Below are 20,197 nucleotides of genomic sequence, written 5' to 3'. Positions count from 1 at the left end.
TATTCATCAATACGAAGTTCTTTTATAATATGCAATTTTGATCCCCAGAAATTTATTTTTATACATATATATTTACACGAAACTCTTAACTTAATGCAATACCCCATAAACTACCTATAATATAATTTTTCTCATTTTTATGCAATATGTAAATATGTTCTTAAATTAATTCAACCACATAAATCAAAAACTTATAAATATTATAATAACTTGAGTTGAATAATATAGGTAGGTACTTATTTATAACTCAATATATATACACTACAGTACATATATTATATAGTATACCTTTGCGACTAATGATAATGTATATACACTGTGGGGCGTAGGTAATTCTATAACATTAATTTTATGTTTCAAGTTCATAAAACTTATTCTAATATATTAATAAAAAATTTTTGACATTTTATGTCTTTGCTTTAGCACACAGAATCGAAAACCGTTACGGAAAAGCGTTACGGCCCGGCTACCCCTGGTTACCTGGAAACATTGAATCATTTATATGTTATTGGCTTTATATGATTATAAAATTGATAATAATTACGGACGAAACGTATAATATCAAGTGTATCCAAACTATGTATTCCAAAGAGTTTTATAAATGTATTATCGACACTCCTTTCTCGCGCGCACAACTCTCGAAGAAAAGTATGATCAATTCATACGAACACGAGTTACAAATAGAGCGAACGCCAAACGACGAAATAAATATTGAACCATCAACGGTAAAATGAAAATTTAGAAAAACAAACGCTGAAAGACAACGTGAATACCGTCTCCGGAAGAAACTTCTAACAAGTAAGAATGCTACAGAGGACGCTATAGACATTATCAAATCTGCGAAAACACCCGCTGAAAAACAGAGTGAATACAAAAGAAAATTCAAACGAGTAAGAATGCTACAAAGGACGCTACAGACACTATCAAGACCATCGATGCAAATACGTATGTATTCTCACCTAAATCTGTGGCTGAGTGTTGGTTGGAACACCTTTAGTTTTAATGTTCTTTTAAATATTATATAGATCATATTTTAAATACCTTTATAGTCTTAATGTTCTTTTAAATATCAAGCTGAAATAAAAAATAATAATAGATTGACTATTAGCAACTCGTCTTATTTATCAATATTAATATTTATAACTAAACGATTTGTTTTCATTATTCATTGACCTTGTATCATAAGTTCGACATAATATATCTATCTTGTGCTTATAAAACATTTAATAATGGAATTTACCCATAATTTTGTAAAATCCATCAACTTTCTATATCGATTTGATAGGTGTATTTACTATTTATTGTAAAAAAATAAACCTATATAAATCGATTTATAAATGCAAAGATTATGTTGTAATATATTATCAAAAATGCTATAAGAAGTATGAACAACTACTGAAGAAAATTCGTATGTCATCAATACCAGACATTATAGACAACGTAACGGAACTCAAAGATAAGAATTTACCTGAACATAAAAATCCTACCAACAGTGAAGAATCAAACTTAAAAATAAAAAATAATAAAAATAACGTTCTTTTTAATTTGGTCAAATCACTCGTACATTTAAGCTAAGAACTCACATTAAATAACTCAACGATCAACAAAGTCCGTAACATATTTGTGTGTCACACCTTCATTAAGTTGTTTTTCAATTTTAATACTATTTAAATTTTTTTCTGAAAGTGTTAATTTTACTCATGGTTGACATTTGAATTTTTAAAAGATTAATGTATATTGCGCTAGAGTTCGGTTTCGGCGGGAGACTTGACTAAAAAACGACGATTTCGGACTGGACTATGAATATTGAATAATAATAATAAAATAAAAATACAACATTATGTTGATCACGTGTATCTGCAAGTTTACGCACGCATTTAATAATGTATTGTATGTGATGCTTCCCAAACAGTAATCGAGAAAACTCATAACAGTAAACAGTTATGCCATGGACGTTAAAAAATGTCTATTATTATTATAATCTATATATATATATATAATCTCTACTCTATTTTAGTTACATATGTGTATTGTATTATCAAAGACGAATAGAGTCAATTAACCAAATTACCAAATCAAATTCAATACTTACCAAATAAAAATTAAATATTTTCTTGTAAATATTATATAAAAGTATTTTATTATAATAATAAGACTAATGACTAGAAAAAAAAATGTGAGATCTCATCTTTTGCAAATAGAAAATAAAAGAATAAAAAACACTTGTCTTCATATTGCAAAAAATATTGCTTTAGATATCCCATAATACAGATAAAACAATTTTTTGTGTGAACAATTTATTAGCTTTATTCAATAAAATGTGCTAAATGTATTATAAGTAATGTCACAAAATAATTTTGAGAAAAAAAATCAAAATAAAACGTATAAATAAATACGTAAGAAATGTGGCAAAAAAAGCTCAGACAACATAATATTGAATTTAGAATAATGAAAAATTGAAATACATATATATATTTGAAAATCAGGCTAAATATATAACAAAACAAAACGTTAATTGATATATTTTATTTTTTAATTGATAAAAATAAAAAAAACAATAATTGATTTCTAACAATAATGTTATTTTCCATAGCTCATCGCAGAAAACAAAACATTCGGACAAATCGGGCAGTAATTGGAAGCGTTCACTTACATTTATATCATATAATAAAAAAAAATTGTACCTGCGAATTTTTAATATTTTTATACTGATATAAGAACAACTTAAGTGGGATCTTGTATTAATAAATTAATTAATTATCAAGAATTATTACTCAGCAAATAATTTTTGAACAACATTTACTGAAAAAAAAAAAACTAAAAGTTCTTGAAAATTTCTTATGCCTATAAATTAAGCTTAAAGAGTTAAAATATTTTGAAAATTATATAATGTATTGAAGAATATATTTAAATCTTTTGTGAAATTTTCAAGAATGTATGGTTTTAGATTCTGAACGGAGTGATGAATGTATTGATTTTACAATGATGTATGTTTTTTTTTTTTTGTGTGTCTGTGTACAGCATAACTAGTCGAAATAATGCTTCAATTTCAAACTTCGGGGGTAGTTTCCAATGGAAAAGTGAATATCCTTGGTGCATTATAGAGGTAAAAAGTAAACATTTTCCAACAGTTTTCAAACAAATCGAGAAAAACAAAAAAAAAAATGACGGAAAAACGGGAATTCTTACGCAAAACCAGTTTTCGACCGAATCGATTTTTTTATATGGTTGTAATTCAAAAACTAATCACTGTAAATACTTGACATTTTCACCAAATGTTTACATTAGTGTTATCTATATACAGTTAAATTTTCAAAAATTGTTGACTTTTTTTGAGTTATTTATAGACCACTGAAATTTTCGATTTTTATGCAAATTTTTTTTTGAAGTGTCGGTAAAAAAATTTTGAATGACCAAAAAAACTTAAAAATTTAATACAAGGTTCCTTATGAGTTGTTCTTATTATAGCTAAAAAAAATTGAAAATCGTTAGTCACAATTTTTTTTTATAAGCGTTTATAGTTCAAATTTTTACGAAATCTGTCGAAAACGTGAAAATTTGCAAGTAATTTTGAAGTTGAAAAATCATAAAATGTTTACCTAACCTAACCACCATAATTTAATTGCATATTTTTAAGGTATTTATAAGTTCATAATGATATTGTATAGAATAATATTAAATAATTAATAATATAATATATGATATGCAATTTTTTTGGAAATAGTTAGTTGAAGTTCAACATTTCGTAAGAAGAAACCTAACAATAATATAAATAATTCATAAAATTTTCTTGGAAAAAAAGCATAACAAGCACCGCACTCGGAATCGTTATTTTGTATAAAACACTACGATTCAACAAATCTATTGTAGGTAGTAGTCTACGCAATAAAGAGCTACACTCCAATCTTATTATACTTTAGATACAGTGATCTTTACGATTTTTAATATTATCAAATTATATTACCTACAATTAATGACGTGGTCACACTAATGGGCATAATTACCTACCATCAAGCATTGCCTTAGCTGTGATACAATTTAATAAACCTATGTTAAATTTTAAAAAAGTAATTTAATGTTTTTTGTTTTTAACTAGTATTTAAGAAGTATTTTAAACACTTTTTAAAATATTTTTTAACATTAAGTATAGTTGTGTTTTTAACATTTCATATTTTAATGACAGTATAATACGTTCAAGAAGGATTACAATTGTCTAAATATATAAAATATTAACTGTTTGATTACACGTGGTGCAGGGTAGTGGGTACTGTTTAAATTTTTGTTTAAATTTGAATGTTTAACATAGTTTCGACCTACGCATAATTATGCGTAGGTAAGTCTATAGTTCACACCTTTGAAATTCGATCAGTTTAATAATAATAATAAACACACGGATATTTTGTCATTCTACCGTGGAGACGCTAACTATGTAAAAACGCGAACTAACAAAAATAATATGACCCAGGTATTATATTACGACCCGTTTAAAACAAACCAGGGCCAAGTGCATGGAGTACGACAATATTATGAATTGAAAGTGGTTAGCGACACACTATTATATGGGTCAGTAATAATAAGTCTAATTCGATTATTATTAATGAAGAATACATATTGCTCAATATTTTGCTATACCTATGTATACGACCGTTTGAAATCCGTCGTTTTTAAATAATCAAAATAGAGATACCTGCTATTAGAATCTCAATCAGGTACATCATATTATTATTATTATTATTATTATTATTATTTGTAGGATATTTTTAATCAGAGTATACTCCTATAATAGATAATTACTTATGTATACCTAATATATAGATTGGATTTTATTTTGCGATCTAAAAATAGTTTTTATCTTTGGCCCATTTCGCACCTTATTTTTAAAATAAAAACATTTATTTTAGGTATTCAATACTAATCTATAAGTTAAACATATTACTCTTATAAATATATAAACAAATTATATTTAAACAATATATTTTTCTACTATGGAAGTATATAATATTATGTTGTCATGTTGACTACTTATTTGTCTTAATAATTAATTACTGTTGATTACACAATAGCTATAGCTATATAATATATTTTATGAATACAATAACTTAAATATACTAAAACATTGTTATGTTAGAAAAGAGATTATGTGAACTTTTTTTTATTTAAACATAAGTTAAATTTAATAAAAGAATAATGTATTTGTGTATTACCCCTAATATTTTACCAAACCTTTGCCTATGGCCATATTATGTTTGAACATTATTTTAAGTAATCGGAAGTTTGTATAACCTAATATTAAAATAATAATATTTATGGCTGCTAAAATGAAGCCATCCTCAAAATTCCAATAAATCTCCGGATATAACGATAGAAGTCTCGTAACTATATTTAATTTAAATTGTGTTTATGCTCATAACACTGCATAAGTTATTATATCCACCCTATAATTTTCAATATTTATTCAGGTACAATATTTATATAGGTACGCATCATTAAACTATGTATAGAACTGTCAGTTGTAGTTTACCTACTGCAAATATTAGACAAGAATATATTTATTAAGTCTAACGAGCAAAATGATTTCGTACAATACCATTATTACCGAACTATGTAGGTATGACAAATTTTAGTTAACTAGGAAAATTATAGAATATTCCTGATATTTTTTTTTTATATATCAAGGAATTTACATAAATTATAATTCTATAGTATTTTTTATATACTTGCCCGCTTACTGTATTTCAAATAATAAATATAAATTATTAAGTATCGTTTAAGTTTAAAAAATAATTTAATATTAATAACATTGATTCAACTACAAAATTACACATATATTACAAATTAAATAAAAAGTCACCCGTTTACTTGTCTCGCGATTTTCTGTACTTTATTCGCCATAATAATTTCTCAACAGCATAATATAATATATTTAATCAAAATTATATTTTTTTAAGATAAATTATATACATCAGCAGTAAGATTGGTGGTCATTCATTATTTATTTTATTATGATTAATAATTATACATTTTGTAGATATTTATTTATTTATCTATGATCAAAATTCACTGCACCCTGCGTGCTAAAAAAAAACTCATCAGTATTTTGTCGCTGTGTCTCATTAAAAGAGTCTCAAGGACTGAAAGATGTAGGTATAATACTTATGTATAATTATTATTATAATCTAAGTAGGTATACGGATGAATTCGCTGCATTCTTCTAAACGCATTCTCTAAATTCCATAGATAAATTTCACACATTAGTAATACTTGTCTTATGCGTAATTTGAAAAATATGTCAAGATAAAATATATTTTACGAGTATATAAAGCACTTTAAATAATATTAATTAAATTGTAAAAACCGCTAATAAATACGTTTAAACAGTTATTGAATCCAATACACACACACGCACAAATTAATATTATAGGTTAATCTCAAAAAGCATTTACGGGCCAGTAATGTTACCTAATTAATTTTACAAAATCTACACGTTTGTTTTTTTTTATATATCAAGGAATTTACATAAATTATAATTCTATAGTATTTTTTATATACTTGCCCGCTTACTGTATTTCAAATAATAAATATAAATTATTAAGTATCGTTTAAGTTTAAAAAATAATTTAATATTAATAACATTGATTCAACTACAAAATTACACATATATTACAAATTAAATAAAAAGTCACCCGTTTACTTGTCTCGCGATTTTCTGTACTTTATTCGCCATAATAATTTCTCAACAGCATAATATAATATATTTAATCAAAATTATATTTTTTTAAGATAAATTATATACATCAGCAGTAAGATTGGTGGTCATTCATTATTTATTTTATTATGATTAATAATTATACATTTTGTAGATATTTATTTATTTATCTATGATCAAAATTCACTGCACCCTGCGTGTAATATGCTGTGCTAAAAAAAAACTCATCAGTATTTTGTCGCTGTGTCTCATTAAAAGAGTCTCAAGGACTGAAAGATGTAGGTATAATACTTATGTATAATTATTATTATAATCTAAGTAGGTATACGGATGAATTCGCTGCATTCTTCTAAACGCATTCTCTAAATTCCATAGATAAATTTCACACATTAGTAATACTTGTCTTATGCGTAATTTGAAAAATATGTCAAGATAAAATATATTTTACGAGTATATAAAGCACTTTAAATAATATTAATTAAATTGTAAAAACCGCTAATAAATACGTTTAAACAGTTATTGAATCCAATACACACACACGCACAAATTAATATTATAGGTTAATCTCAAAAAGCATTTACGGGCCAGTAATGTTACCTAATTAATTTTACAAAATCTACACGTTTGTTTTTTTTTATATATATACATAAAAATTCCATTTTATTCGTGCTGTTATGTCACTAATGGCTGGTCACCATTAGACACATTCTAGATATTTACGAACAGTTCATTATTATTTTAAAATAATGCAATTTATTATAAACTAAAAAGATACACATAGGACATAGATATCCAGCTAACGTTAATCACTATTTTTGTTTCTGAGCTTTTACGTTCAATTTTAAATGTAATTTTTTCCTCTCTAATTATCGTACATCAGTACAACGCTTGTTTTTTCTCGTTTTCTTATATTTATTTTGTATTTTTAACCAACCCTTCTGTTTCAAATATATTATATACATATATATTTGTTTTTTATTGCGTTCGTAACTTGACATTTTATATATAGGTTCGTTTGGATAACATAAGCTCTAAGATGGACTTAACCTAGATCTGTGTGTTCAAATTACAACTGTATATTCAAACGAGTATAAAATATATTGACTGTATTGTATATTATACACTATACAGAAATAGTGTAATACCCAATAACTTATGCTTTTACGTTCACAATTGATAAATAATTTACCGTATTTAGTAATTACACGTTATAAAATATTTTCAAACAACATTTTACTGGGTACCTTTTGGGAAATACACTTTATACACTTGATCAAGTGGAAATAACTGTACTTTACGATTATAAAATATTATGTCGATATTGCATATTATTGTAATCGTCTTTTTGATTATTCTATTATACAAATTATATATTATGTATAATATACCTATATAGCAAATTTTAATTAGGATTAGAAATTGTATATCATCCAACCTCTAATATTTTGTAGACATTAGGAACTTTTTAAAATATATGAATACAATACGTTTAATACGAATAAGAAAAACATTTAAACGACACTTCCTATCCCTTTGTGGACAAATGTTTAATACTTTGGGTTCTATCTGACCAATTCTTCTCTAAATTCAAATGACGGAAATATTTAAATATTGATTTGATATAAAATAGAAAAAGTGTGAAACATAATATAAATCGTCTTTTAAAAGCACTTATAATAATTATTATTATTACACCTGGGCGTATTATTGCATTAAGGTTTATGAGTATCTAACTATTATTGGTTAATATTATTATAGTATTATTGTTTTAAAAATTTGATCTCTTAGTTAATGTTTGATTTGTATTAATTAATTTTAATTTCTAATTTTCCATTACATTTGTAAACAAAAGAATGAAACTGGTTCGTTTCATAATATTACAAAGTCATCAAAAAATTATGGTGCGAAAAAAATACGTTTATACCAACAACAAAATATACAAAATATAAAACACATTACTGCTGCTACTATGACAGGTAATATTAATGAGGTATTGAGGTTGTACCTTCTCATAAAAACTTAAATTCATGCATTATATTACACTAGTGAAGTATGTACTATATATTACAATTTATTTTTAAGTGTTAAATGCAATTTTCTGCTACAGCTTGTATAGGAATGAGGTACATCACACTCGTATTCTATAATGTTATTTTTATTAGAAATTTTTAGTTTCAATATTTTAAAATAGTGTCCTATATAAATCCAGTGATTTTCGACATATTTTCCAGTTAAAAATAATTTAAAAAAAATAAAATCAAAATGATTATTTACGTATAATGATATAGATTATAACAGCTAATAATTAGGTATATGAATGTTATTATAATATTTTAGTATATTTGAATGTTGATACTAGTTTGTTATCGGTATCGCATCACCAGTGGCACAGTTTAAATTTTAGTTAAATTCTGATGAGTAGGTCACAATGTATTAATTTTGATTTCATTAAATATTCGAAAAAATATTCCTAGTGTATCAATATTTTAATAGCCTATATTTCTTAGGATATTTTATAATTTATATTTTATATAAATATAACTATTAAATTTATTTTTCTATTTTTCCGTTAGACAGAAGGTTGAACTAAATTTTGCCAAGTAAAAATCACCAATATTATATAATCATAAGCGCCCGGAAGGGGAGCAAGCTGGGGCTTTTGCTCTCCCTAGCTTTTCAAAAATATGTTTTAAATTGAATATTTTAAGATAAATTACTATTTATTATACAATAAATCCTAACATTGCCCCCTCCTAGACAATTTTCTGCGGGCGCCTATGTATATAATCATAACCATTAATTAGGTATAGGTATTATTCTTAACTCGTAAGTCCTTAAAATAATGAAAATAGGTTCGTCACATAAATAATTTAAAATAATTCTAAATATTTTGAATTTTATATTTAATTTTTAAGCTGTGTTTCTATGAAGCTATATAACTTTTGTATAACTCATCTTATCTTTATTCATATATAATAGGCCCTAGCATTTTATAATTTATAAATATCACTATCTATAATTTTTATTTACTTGTAAATTTAAAAACTTACTAATAAAATAATGAAATTTGATTTTGTTAAAGAGAACAATTAGACCATGAATAGCGAATTTGTGTAAAATCATCAAAGTCATAATGTATTGAATTTAACTTATAAACTTGGTACCTGCTTCATTGATATCTTATTTATATTTATTTTTTTACTTATATTATATTATTATTTAGTTTTATGGTTACTTTTATTTTTATTTAATTAACTTTAGTAGAGAGTATTTTAACAATAAAATAATATTTGGTTACTACTTATAAATGATTATATCTATATATAAAATCAAAGTTATTAATAAAATATCCTCCTGAGAGTTTTAGAAATAATTATTCTATGGTGCAATAAGATTTGGGATCATAAATGTGACCTGCACTATTATTAATTATTATCGGTCAAACGTTTGTTATATAACATTGCGGTGTAGTGAGTTGCCCAGCCGATAATCGTAAATGAATACAATATACTATACCTACCTATTTATACGGAGTAATCCATTGAAGTGCCAACATTAATTTTTTCTGTTGCTATATTTTTTATACAAAGGTAGTTTAAACTTTGAATTATATATAATAATGTATAACTTTTCATTTTTACCAAAAAGTATAATATTAAACTTGTTTCTATCATAGTGTTTTTTTTTTATACATTTCAACGATTTCATAATCAAAAGTTGAATAACTTAATGAAAATATTTAGGTAGTTTAATGAATATTTTTTTATTAATCGGTATTCAAAGTTTTGATGATAGGAATCAAATGGGCAGGGAAGTCAGAAAACACATGTTTTCATTACTCTACTTAAACTTTAAAAACTCAATAAGACATTTATCTAGTGTTCAGTTGATATACATTAAAAGTATTAATAACAGTATTCTACTTCTGATAATGAAATAAAAAACAAAAGTTTTCAATAAAATAATTTAAAAAACCATTATGATGAATAAAAATACTTAGAACAGAATTATAATTTATTGTGTATCTATAATAAATGTAATATTAGAGTAAAATAAACTAAATTAATTTTGTTTTTTTATCGATGGACAATTATTGTAACCAATAAATGGATTACTACGTATAGTATTATATTATATGAATTAAGTATAGAATAAATAGGTATGGGTTATTGGTGCGGGACGGGTGAACTATACCGATTTTTGATACCACTGTATAATATTATCTTCGTATCTTAAACAATGTGAGTAGTGAGTACTGGGTAAATTTTAGTTACATTTTTTACTTATCTCGAAGTGTTTACTTTCATTAGATATAGATATAAAAGAAAATAATAATTATTATAAAATATGTACCATTGTACACACAATTGCATTCACAATTTCGTACTGATTACGTTGGTATTTCCGAAAACTTATATAATAATTTAGTCATTGTAAATCCATTAGGTATATGGTTAGATTAATTCGTTGGTATTTGGGTTTGTCGATTATGTCAAAAACATATTGATTCTGGTGCTCAGACGTATGTTGTATTTACATCTCTGCTAAGACTGGTAAGATTAAAAATATACCTATTTGACTAAATAACAATTAATTTATTAAGTATTTAAAATAAAATACTACTCAAATAAAGTTATTTTCATTTAATAATAAAGTAATGCTATTTAACCTTAATTGCAGATGAGCGAAAATTCAAGAAAAGACAGATAATTTATTTTAGTATGACATTCGAAAGATACTTTATCATGTCAGTTTTAAAAATGAAAACAATTTTCTCTAACTTATGAATGTCCTTTTGATAATAACACTGTATAAAGACCTTTTATGGTATTCGTTAATATTTTAAAGTGTTTATTTACTGAGCTTCAGATAACAGATGTAATAATGTAATATGCATATTATGAATACCTACCCGAAATGATCAGGATGACATACTACCGAGCTTTTTATATATATATTAATATATACTACCTACCTATTTCTCATTATATAGATTATAAAGACCAAGTTTATTTGTTTAGATTACCACATAATAATGCGTGTCTCCATATAATAGTATAAATATATAATACAAATTGTATAATATACTTTACGCTCTAATCATTAATCAAAAATCAATATTAATACTTCTATTACAGAAAAAATATATAATAATAAAAAACGAAGAATGTTAGAATGATACAGATATAGAAATAATGATCGTCATATACCGAGTACCTATACCGCTGTGAAAGCTATGTTAAAATTTAATTATAAATCATTACATGTGAAAAATATTTTTTTAGCAAAGACCTTATGTTGCCAACATTTTTAAGAACATTTTATAATTTGTATTTTATACCTACATTACTCTTACACTGTTGGCTATTTTTTTTCCAATATCGTAGCATATTATAATATATTATTATTTATTAAGGTTATTATAATTTATTTATATAATATTATTTTTATTAACATAAAAGTCAGTCGGTAAAAAGTTTCCAATAACAATTAATATTTTTTGATTTTAAGTAACAAAAAAATAGATTATAACACCGATGGAGAAAAATTATTAGTATTAAATTAAGTATTCATCTAAGAAAAATATTAAATGAACTTTTTATATTTTATCAATATATATATAGACAAAAGATTTAAAAAAAATAAAAATAATGCTTATGAGTCGTACATTTTTAAAAAAAATTTATTGTGTGTGTAGGTATAGGAAACTAATTTAAGTTTTGGAATGTTTCAAAATATTACAACTAATATTCATTAAATAACAAAATAAAATAATCCTTTGAGAGTAAATCATTATTAAATGTTTTAATATCCAATGTCAAAAATATTTCTACTTCAATCACTTATCAAAAAATACATGGCGATAAGCTAAACTTTAGTTTTTAACTCCAGACAAAAAAAAAACGAGAAAGAATTTTGTTAACTCTAAGGTTTTTTCTAATTCTTATTTAATTTTGTACTCCTAAATATCAAAATTAAAAAAGAAGAAAGTAGATACTCTACTGTACTGCACTAGGTGTTGAGTAAACTTCGTTATTGTAATTTGAATTCAAATAATTCAATAATAAATCATTGCATACGAAAAATGATTCTAAGCAAAGACCGATCAGCCTATACGTATTACTAACAGTGGCGCAAATCTAAGGGAGCACGGGGGGCAACTGCCCCCCTTCATACTGTTATCTCACGATGTAAATTATATTTTCTATTTTTATTTGATACATTGTATAATTATTTATATATAAATGAGCACAGCGAAATTTTTTTTTAATAGGTGGGTATTGAATATTTTTATTTTGCCTCCCCCCCATAATTTGAATTAGTTTGCGCCTCTGATTACTAAGTGTAGGTATTTCATAATATAATTATAAAAGTAATTTATTTTACTACACAACACTATAGGTTGATTTAATTTTTTTCAAAAACATTGCATTTATTATATAATAATATTTAACTATTTTAATAATACTAGCAACTAGCTGTATAATCTAATTTCCCCCATGAAAAAATGAACTATAAGTATAAAATACAACGTTAAGATAGAAGTATATTAGTTTTAGTATACCACGGTTCACAGAAAAATTGGAGTCGGTGGATACCTCGTTTTCAACTATTCTCTAAACTTTCTTAATATTTCAAAGAAAAATTTAAATTTTTCATCGAAATCGATTAAGTATGGTCTTTGAGTATATGAGTATAAGTTACAAACATACATTCATTTTTATGACGTACAATTATATATTTAAAAATCAACCACCAGATTTCATTAAAAAATAAAAATATTTCGAAAATTATATCATGTAAAGAAAATAGTTATATACATTTTTGTGAAAATATAAAATGATGAAGTATTTATGACTGTTCATTTTTTAATTACCTATATATCAAAATAAGAAAATTGATTTTGTCGTAAATTGGTTTTACGTAAAAACGTTTATTATTCTCAATTTTTAAAGTACTGTGATTTTTAATTTTGATCCCCTCCCCATACTAAAAAAAGTACTAGAGATGGTGTTTAGGTGGAAGGTAAGGTTAGGTTAGTCGTGTTTAACGATTTAATTATACAAATAAAAATTATACATACAATTATTTATTAAAAATAATAAAATATACACTTAACCTAACACTTGAACAAGTGTCAAATTTACCGACTAAATATTAAAAAATCATGGATAGACATAGACAAGAGGGGCAACACCCCCAATAGAAAAACCCTGCCATCGGGTAAGTTCAAAACTTATTTACCATACATCGATACATCGTCAAGTGATATTGAGTGTATTTTAAATAATATTAAACTAGATACATAAATTTTGATATTGACACGAGAAAATCTATTCTCAAGAACGATTGGTGATAATACTTAAGGTTTTTGATTTCGGTAGATAGCTGTATCAGTTCATCCTACTTGTTTAACATTTTTAACCAGTATCAAGAATTGTTAGAAAAGTATGCTGTGATTCTTTAATAAAAAAGTTTAATAATAAAAAAAAATAAGACATAGTTATTTATTATAATGTAGGTACTACATAAAATTACCTGTAACTTTTAGGTACAAAATATATATATATGTGTGTACTATAAAAAGTATTACAATTAAAAGTTCATGCTATAAACTTATGAGTATTATAATTACATCATTACCTTAAAAAAAAGGTAAAGTATTAAATTGTTATTCTTATTTAGTAATAATATATGATGATATTATATATATAACTAATAATAAATAATAATAATGATGGTATAATAATATTAAGACCCGGATTTTTATGCAAATTAAAATTCTTCTACAGTTCACCTAGAATAATTATAATAAAAAATGTCGACGTTTCGTAATGTGTAAATTCTATAGTCAATAATTTATTTTGCATATTTTAATAAAAATGATTATAAATTACATATTTCTATGTATTTGCATAAAAGTTAAATATTTTATGAAAAGTAAATCAAAATTGTTTTAAATTCTGTTCAGAAGTTTAATCTCTTATAAAAGCAATTTTGAGCACTAATTTTGTCAAATATCTACTGATCTAAACTGTATGGATAACGCGAATGCGCAATAACATCAATACTGTCAGCATGTAATAGGAGAGTGTCGGAGAATAGTGAAAATAATGAAAGTATTGAAAAGTTGTCACTTGAAGACATTTCTTGTTTTAAATAAGCAGCAAAAACAATGAAAGTATTGAAGAGTTGTCACTTGAAGATATTTCTAGTTATAAATACGTAGTACGTACCTTTGATGTCTTGTGACGGAAAAAGACGTTTTTTTAAATACGAAAGTAGTATAAATCTATGGAATGTGACAATTGCAGAAATTACCAGTTTAAAATCTTAGATCATATTTTATAATTTGATGTTAGTATTTATACCAAAATTAATATAGGTATATTTTTTTCGTCAGTTTTACATTAATATGATAATATAGTTAATCAAAGTTAAATAATAATTAAGGGTAGGTAATTGTTTGGTTGTAATTTGAACTGCATTTTTATTTCTTTTAATATCATACATTTTATAATAGTTTTTAAAATGTTTAGTCTTTTAAGCGAGTAATAAAGGATTTTATTTTGCATATTTTTTTTTTATATGCATACATTATTATGACCCACATCATGTAAAACAATATTTGTTGTATTTAATACATACAGCACATTAAACAAAATAAAATGCAATTTGCAATTTTTTCACCTTCACAGCTCCGTTTTAATTAAATCGTATCATAATATATTCATAGATAGATTAAAAATGAAATGCTTTTTGATTTTCAACAAGTGTGGTTTTGGGTAGCAAATCGTAACTATAGTCTGTATATTGGGGAACCATAAATAAAATATTCTCTAATACTAAACATAAAATAATAATAAAACGATTTTAATGGCTATGTATATAAACAGACATAATATACTTAGTAGGTACCAATATTAGCTGGCAGACAGTGTTCGTTCAGAATCGTTTTTCATATACGGATATACCATACAATGATATATCAATGAATTCAAATTTAACACACCCGTAATAGTAACCCACTCGACGCCTAATGTACAGCAGAGCGATACCCACTTGGCTACCTTTTATTATTAAGCTTTTTCAACTTAGGTATTAATCGAATGGCCATTAAACCATTTTTAACAATAACAATTCGTCTAACATAAAGATAATTCATAAAAATGCTGTAAATAGTTGTTGGTACTCACCTACGATATTATGTTGATAATATAACACCGTTGACATCTGTACTTAATTGAAGGCAAAACTACGTACGAAATTAAAAGTAATATTAATCCATAGGACATAAAAATAAAATAAAACAATTTTGTTAAATTAGGTTATTAATCACAATAATTTTTATTTTTACATTGTTATAACTATTTAAACTATTCGCGTTATTCGACGTCGTTCATAACATATTGCTTAGACAGCTCAGCCGCTTCACCGGTGCGTTGTGCCGTTGTGTGAACTGCACTTATTTATACTCCTAGATTTATATTTAACCTGGTCATCTCCTAATCGGCCGTGATAAGATCATGATAAATGATAACAACAAAACATAATTTTTATACGAAAAATCGGCTTATCAGTTACCGTTCACGCGTTTTACAACTTACAAATTAGATATATAGAACTTAGATGTACATTGTACGTATTAATTATTAGGTAATTAGAATCGTAGGATATAGACACTTAACAGTTCGATCCTGCATAAATCATGCTGTTATCCGTAATAAATTAAATACCCATGGATTTAAGCCTTATTGAACTCCGTCAAATGTAAACTGTACAGATTTTTAACACAATTATTTAGGGTGTTTTGACCAAACATAAATATTATTATAGGTTATCAGATTAATAATTGTTAAATTTTCTGTAACCAAAAGTAATCCAAAACAAACAAAAACGTATTCTATTTTCATTGTTCAATTTCATAAAATTCTAGAAAATTTAATAGAATTTTCCAGTACATTATACAATTACGTATTTCAATGACGAACAACGATTTTTAACTATTTTATTATAAACCGAAACTTTACTTGTGGAGACTTAAAAATATTACGTAACTATTTTTTATTATTGTGATTTTTTTTTTTTACTATACGCAATATAATTTTTGATTTATTTTAAAATATTATTTATTTATAATATGAACCTATAAATAAAATAGAAATTGTATGAACATTCAAATATATAAAGTATCAGTTATTCTTTGTTTTTGAATTACATTAAAAACAAACATCGTTTGGGAAAAAATAGTTATTACTTATTACAAATACTCGTTGTCATAAAAATTTGAATTTTAATTGATCATAAAAAATTAATTTGGCTTTCTGGAATAATTTTTTTATGTATAGTAATAGGTTGAAAAACTTATTAAGAACCTTGTATTCGACTTTCAAATCTTGAGTAAAAGCAAGACATTTCTTAGGTATTTGTAACAGCAAAATAACTTATATTAATTGTCGAGGTTTATATGAATTTTATGAAAATTCTAAACTTAATTAGGTAGGTACATATAAAAAAAATATTGTTACTATAATTTTAAATATAGGTATACAATTAATGACAAATATAATATATACTCATACTAAAATTATTCAACATCATCTATCCACCTAATTTTTAGTAATATACCTTTATTATATTATGCTGTATTGAATTTGTAAACTATTTATTTAAGTTCAGTAGTCTATCAGTCACTACTGTATATATTTATACTTAGTACTATTGCCAATGCATATCATAATTTATTACTGCAGGTCGTGCTTGACATCTGTACCATTTAACGAAAACCGACAAAAAACTACTTGTAACTAATATTTATACTAGCTTAACTTCCTACACAGCTAGTGACGCTAACTACCAGTGACTAACATTGGGCAAGTATAATACAACGGGCGTGCGAGACCGACTTGAGATACCTTATTTTGCTTATGAATTATAATACATAGGTATTAAATCTTATATTATAGAACTGGGTAAATAAATAAATTGTTTTTCTGAATAAAATGTATACTTAACTATGTACAATCAAAAATTATTTAAAATCATGTACCATAAGTCATATACAGAAATATGTTATGTTATATTTATGTATGGTATACATAAAATTCATTATAAGAATTTAATATAAAAAATAAAAAATAGTTTATAGAGCTTTGTTTTTTACTTAAATTAAATTACTGATTATAAACATTAAACTAATTTTTTTGAAACGTAGTTTCTTATGGTGCGGTGTGAGCGGAGGGACCCTAGTCCAGAAAAACCGTGCATAACGAAAATAAAAACGTTAGTCGCTATCTCTCTTACACTGCCGCTTTCTCTATACTCCTGTCTCTCTCGCTCTACGGCTCTACGTTGTTATTATATATCTACACGTCGCCGCCGAAAAAAGTCAGGTTGCAGGTAGCTGGAAACCCTAGATACTATCATTGATTATACAATATTAATAATAATATTAAAAATAATAAAATATATTATATATATAATAGTAAATAGTAAGAGTATATTGTATAATCGATAATACTATTATTATTAATTGTTATTGTTATAGAAAATTATTATATTATTTTTTTTTTTTATAGTTCCTATTACAATAGAAACCGTTCATAACAAAATAAATTACATTAAATATTATAAAATCATTTGCATGACTGTGTTGACGAATCCGGGTTTTTCGGTTATGATATTATTTCGCGTTGTTTTGTTTACTCGCATCGGGCTCCGGTGTCATTAACCTAAACTATATATTATATTAATCTTAATTTACGTATGACAAACAATCCCTCAGAATCTACAACAAGAGACGACACCACTATTCATGCTGTTATTTTTTCATGATACTTGGAAAAAATTACTTCACAAACATACGTGTCGTATTTCAGTTATCACAGGCCTATCATTTCGATGATTGAATATGAACAATAATAATAATTCATGTATTTTTCAATGTTCGTAATTTCAATGAATTAAATAAAAAAACCCTGATAAAATAATATTTACTTTCATTTCGAATAGTTACACAAAAATTAATCTGTAACCTATAAGACTACCAAAGAAACTACGTTTCTATCGGGTGCCCAATGACAGCACTCATTTTTTTTTTATTATTATTGAGGGGATAGGGCAGTGTGAGCTTTTTGAAAACGTGAAAGGGGTGTTGAGTAAAATAAGGTTGGAAAACACTGATTGAAAAAAAAATACATTTTCATGCTTCGGCTCCAAAAGGCAAACATACAAAATATAAATGAAATGATAGTTTACATTTGTATGTTTAATGATAAAAATTAGATTCAAATTTCAAATTCTTCAAAGTATTTTATTTTATTCTATATTTTTAAACAATAAGTAATAGTATCAATAAATATAAATGCGAATCAAGGGGGATTACTTCCTAATTCTAAACATCACAAACCTCAAATTGTTTTTATAAATTGTTTTATTTACTTTTCAAATTTGAATTAAATTGTAAAATAGTATAAAATATATAATATATAATTAATAATTAATAATTTAGTATTTATAAAAAGAAAATCATTTTCAGCTTAACTCTATGACAAAATATTTACATTCAATTCTAGAAATTTGATTGAATAACTAGATTTGTTAATACAATTTGCAAAACATCAATACTTTTATAGTAAAAAAATCTAAATAAATAATTTTGGTTTAAAAAAATTGTTGACAAGCACATGCACTTGTAGACCAGTATCGAATCTCAGCTACTAAATACTTGAATTGAATTAAATTATTAAATTATTTTATGAAAATTGTATTAAAATAATAAAAATAAATAAATACACGAACACTGAATATAATTTTATGGAATATTTATTTATATTATACGCCAGTTCAGAAATGTACAGAGGCTGTTAGTTGGTACTAAATGATAACATGAAAAGAATACAATAAAGATACAAGTAAAGAGAAAGAAAAAGTAGGTATAAACATATATATATATATTTATAAAAGTACTATGTCTACAAAAGTAAAGTAATATTTACCTGTTTATCCAAATTTTTCCAAATCTCTGTCTAATTTCTGCAAGCAAAGTGAAAAGAGATCAATCCTTTTATCCCCACTTTTGTGCGACCTTAAATTAAAACAAATTACAGGATTTAGAAATTTAGAATATGTTTTTAATTCACATAGGTTAAGTAAGCCTAAATAGTTTATTTCTAATAGTATTGTTTTGCAACTGTGCACAGATTTGATACCATCATAATATCTTTGTTTTAAAATATTAAAGGACATGTCATGAATCTCTTATTTAAAATATATATTACACTTTTAGTGTAATAAAATAACTATTTCATACAATCACAAAATGAAAGCTAATTCTTGGGTTCTAGTAATGTTATTTCAAAAAAATGATTAAACAACTGCTTATGAGAAAAATATAGAGTACCTATGTAGTATGTATAGTGGTTGCACTGAAGACGGGCCCCCTAAAAACATACAAGTAATAATTGATTCTACAAAAAAAGTGTTTTTCAG

At 24.9% G+C, this 20,197-nt stretch overlaps 1 protein-coding gene across 2 annotated transcripts in view; it reads right to left on the bottom strand.

Moving 5' to 3' along the window:
- LOC114123655 (putative fatty acyl-CoA reductase CG5065) overlaps nt 1–19,724 on the bottom strand; it is an 85,452-nt gene extending 65,728 nt beyond the window's left edge. Inside the window, exon 1 of one of the 2 annotated variants that reach the window (XM_050205839.1) lies at nt 19,705–19,724. The gene's annotated coding sequence lies outside the window, so the exon portion shown is untranslated. Of the gene's footprint in view, nt 1–15,903; nt 16,020–19,704 lie in introns of those variants that run through there. The other variant, XM_050205838.1, reaches the window with a different exon arrangement.
- Nucleotides 19,725–20,197: the final 473 nt, after the last annotated feature.

The sequence above is a fragment of the Aphis gossypii genome, chromosome X (assembly GCF_020184175.1).
Source record: "Aphis gossypii isolate Hap1 chromosome X, ASM2018417v2, whole genome shotgun sequence".
Lineage (NCBI taxonomy): Eukaryota > Metazoa > Arthropoda > Insecta > Hemiptera > Aphididae > Aphis > Aphis gossypii.
This window is presented reverse-complemented; position numbering and strand designations above follow the sequence as displayed.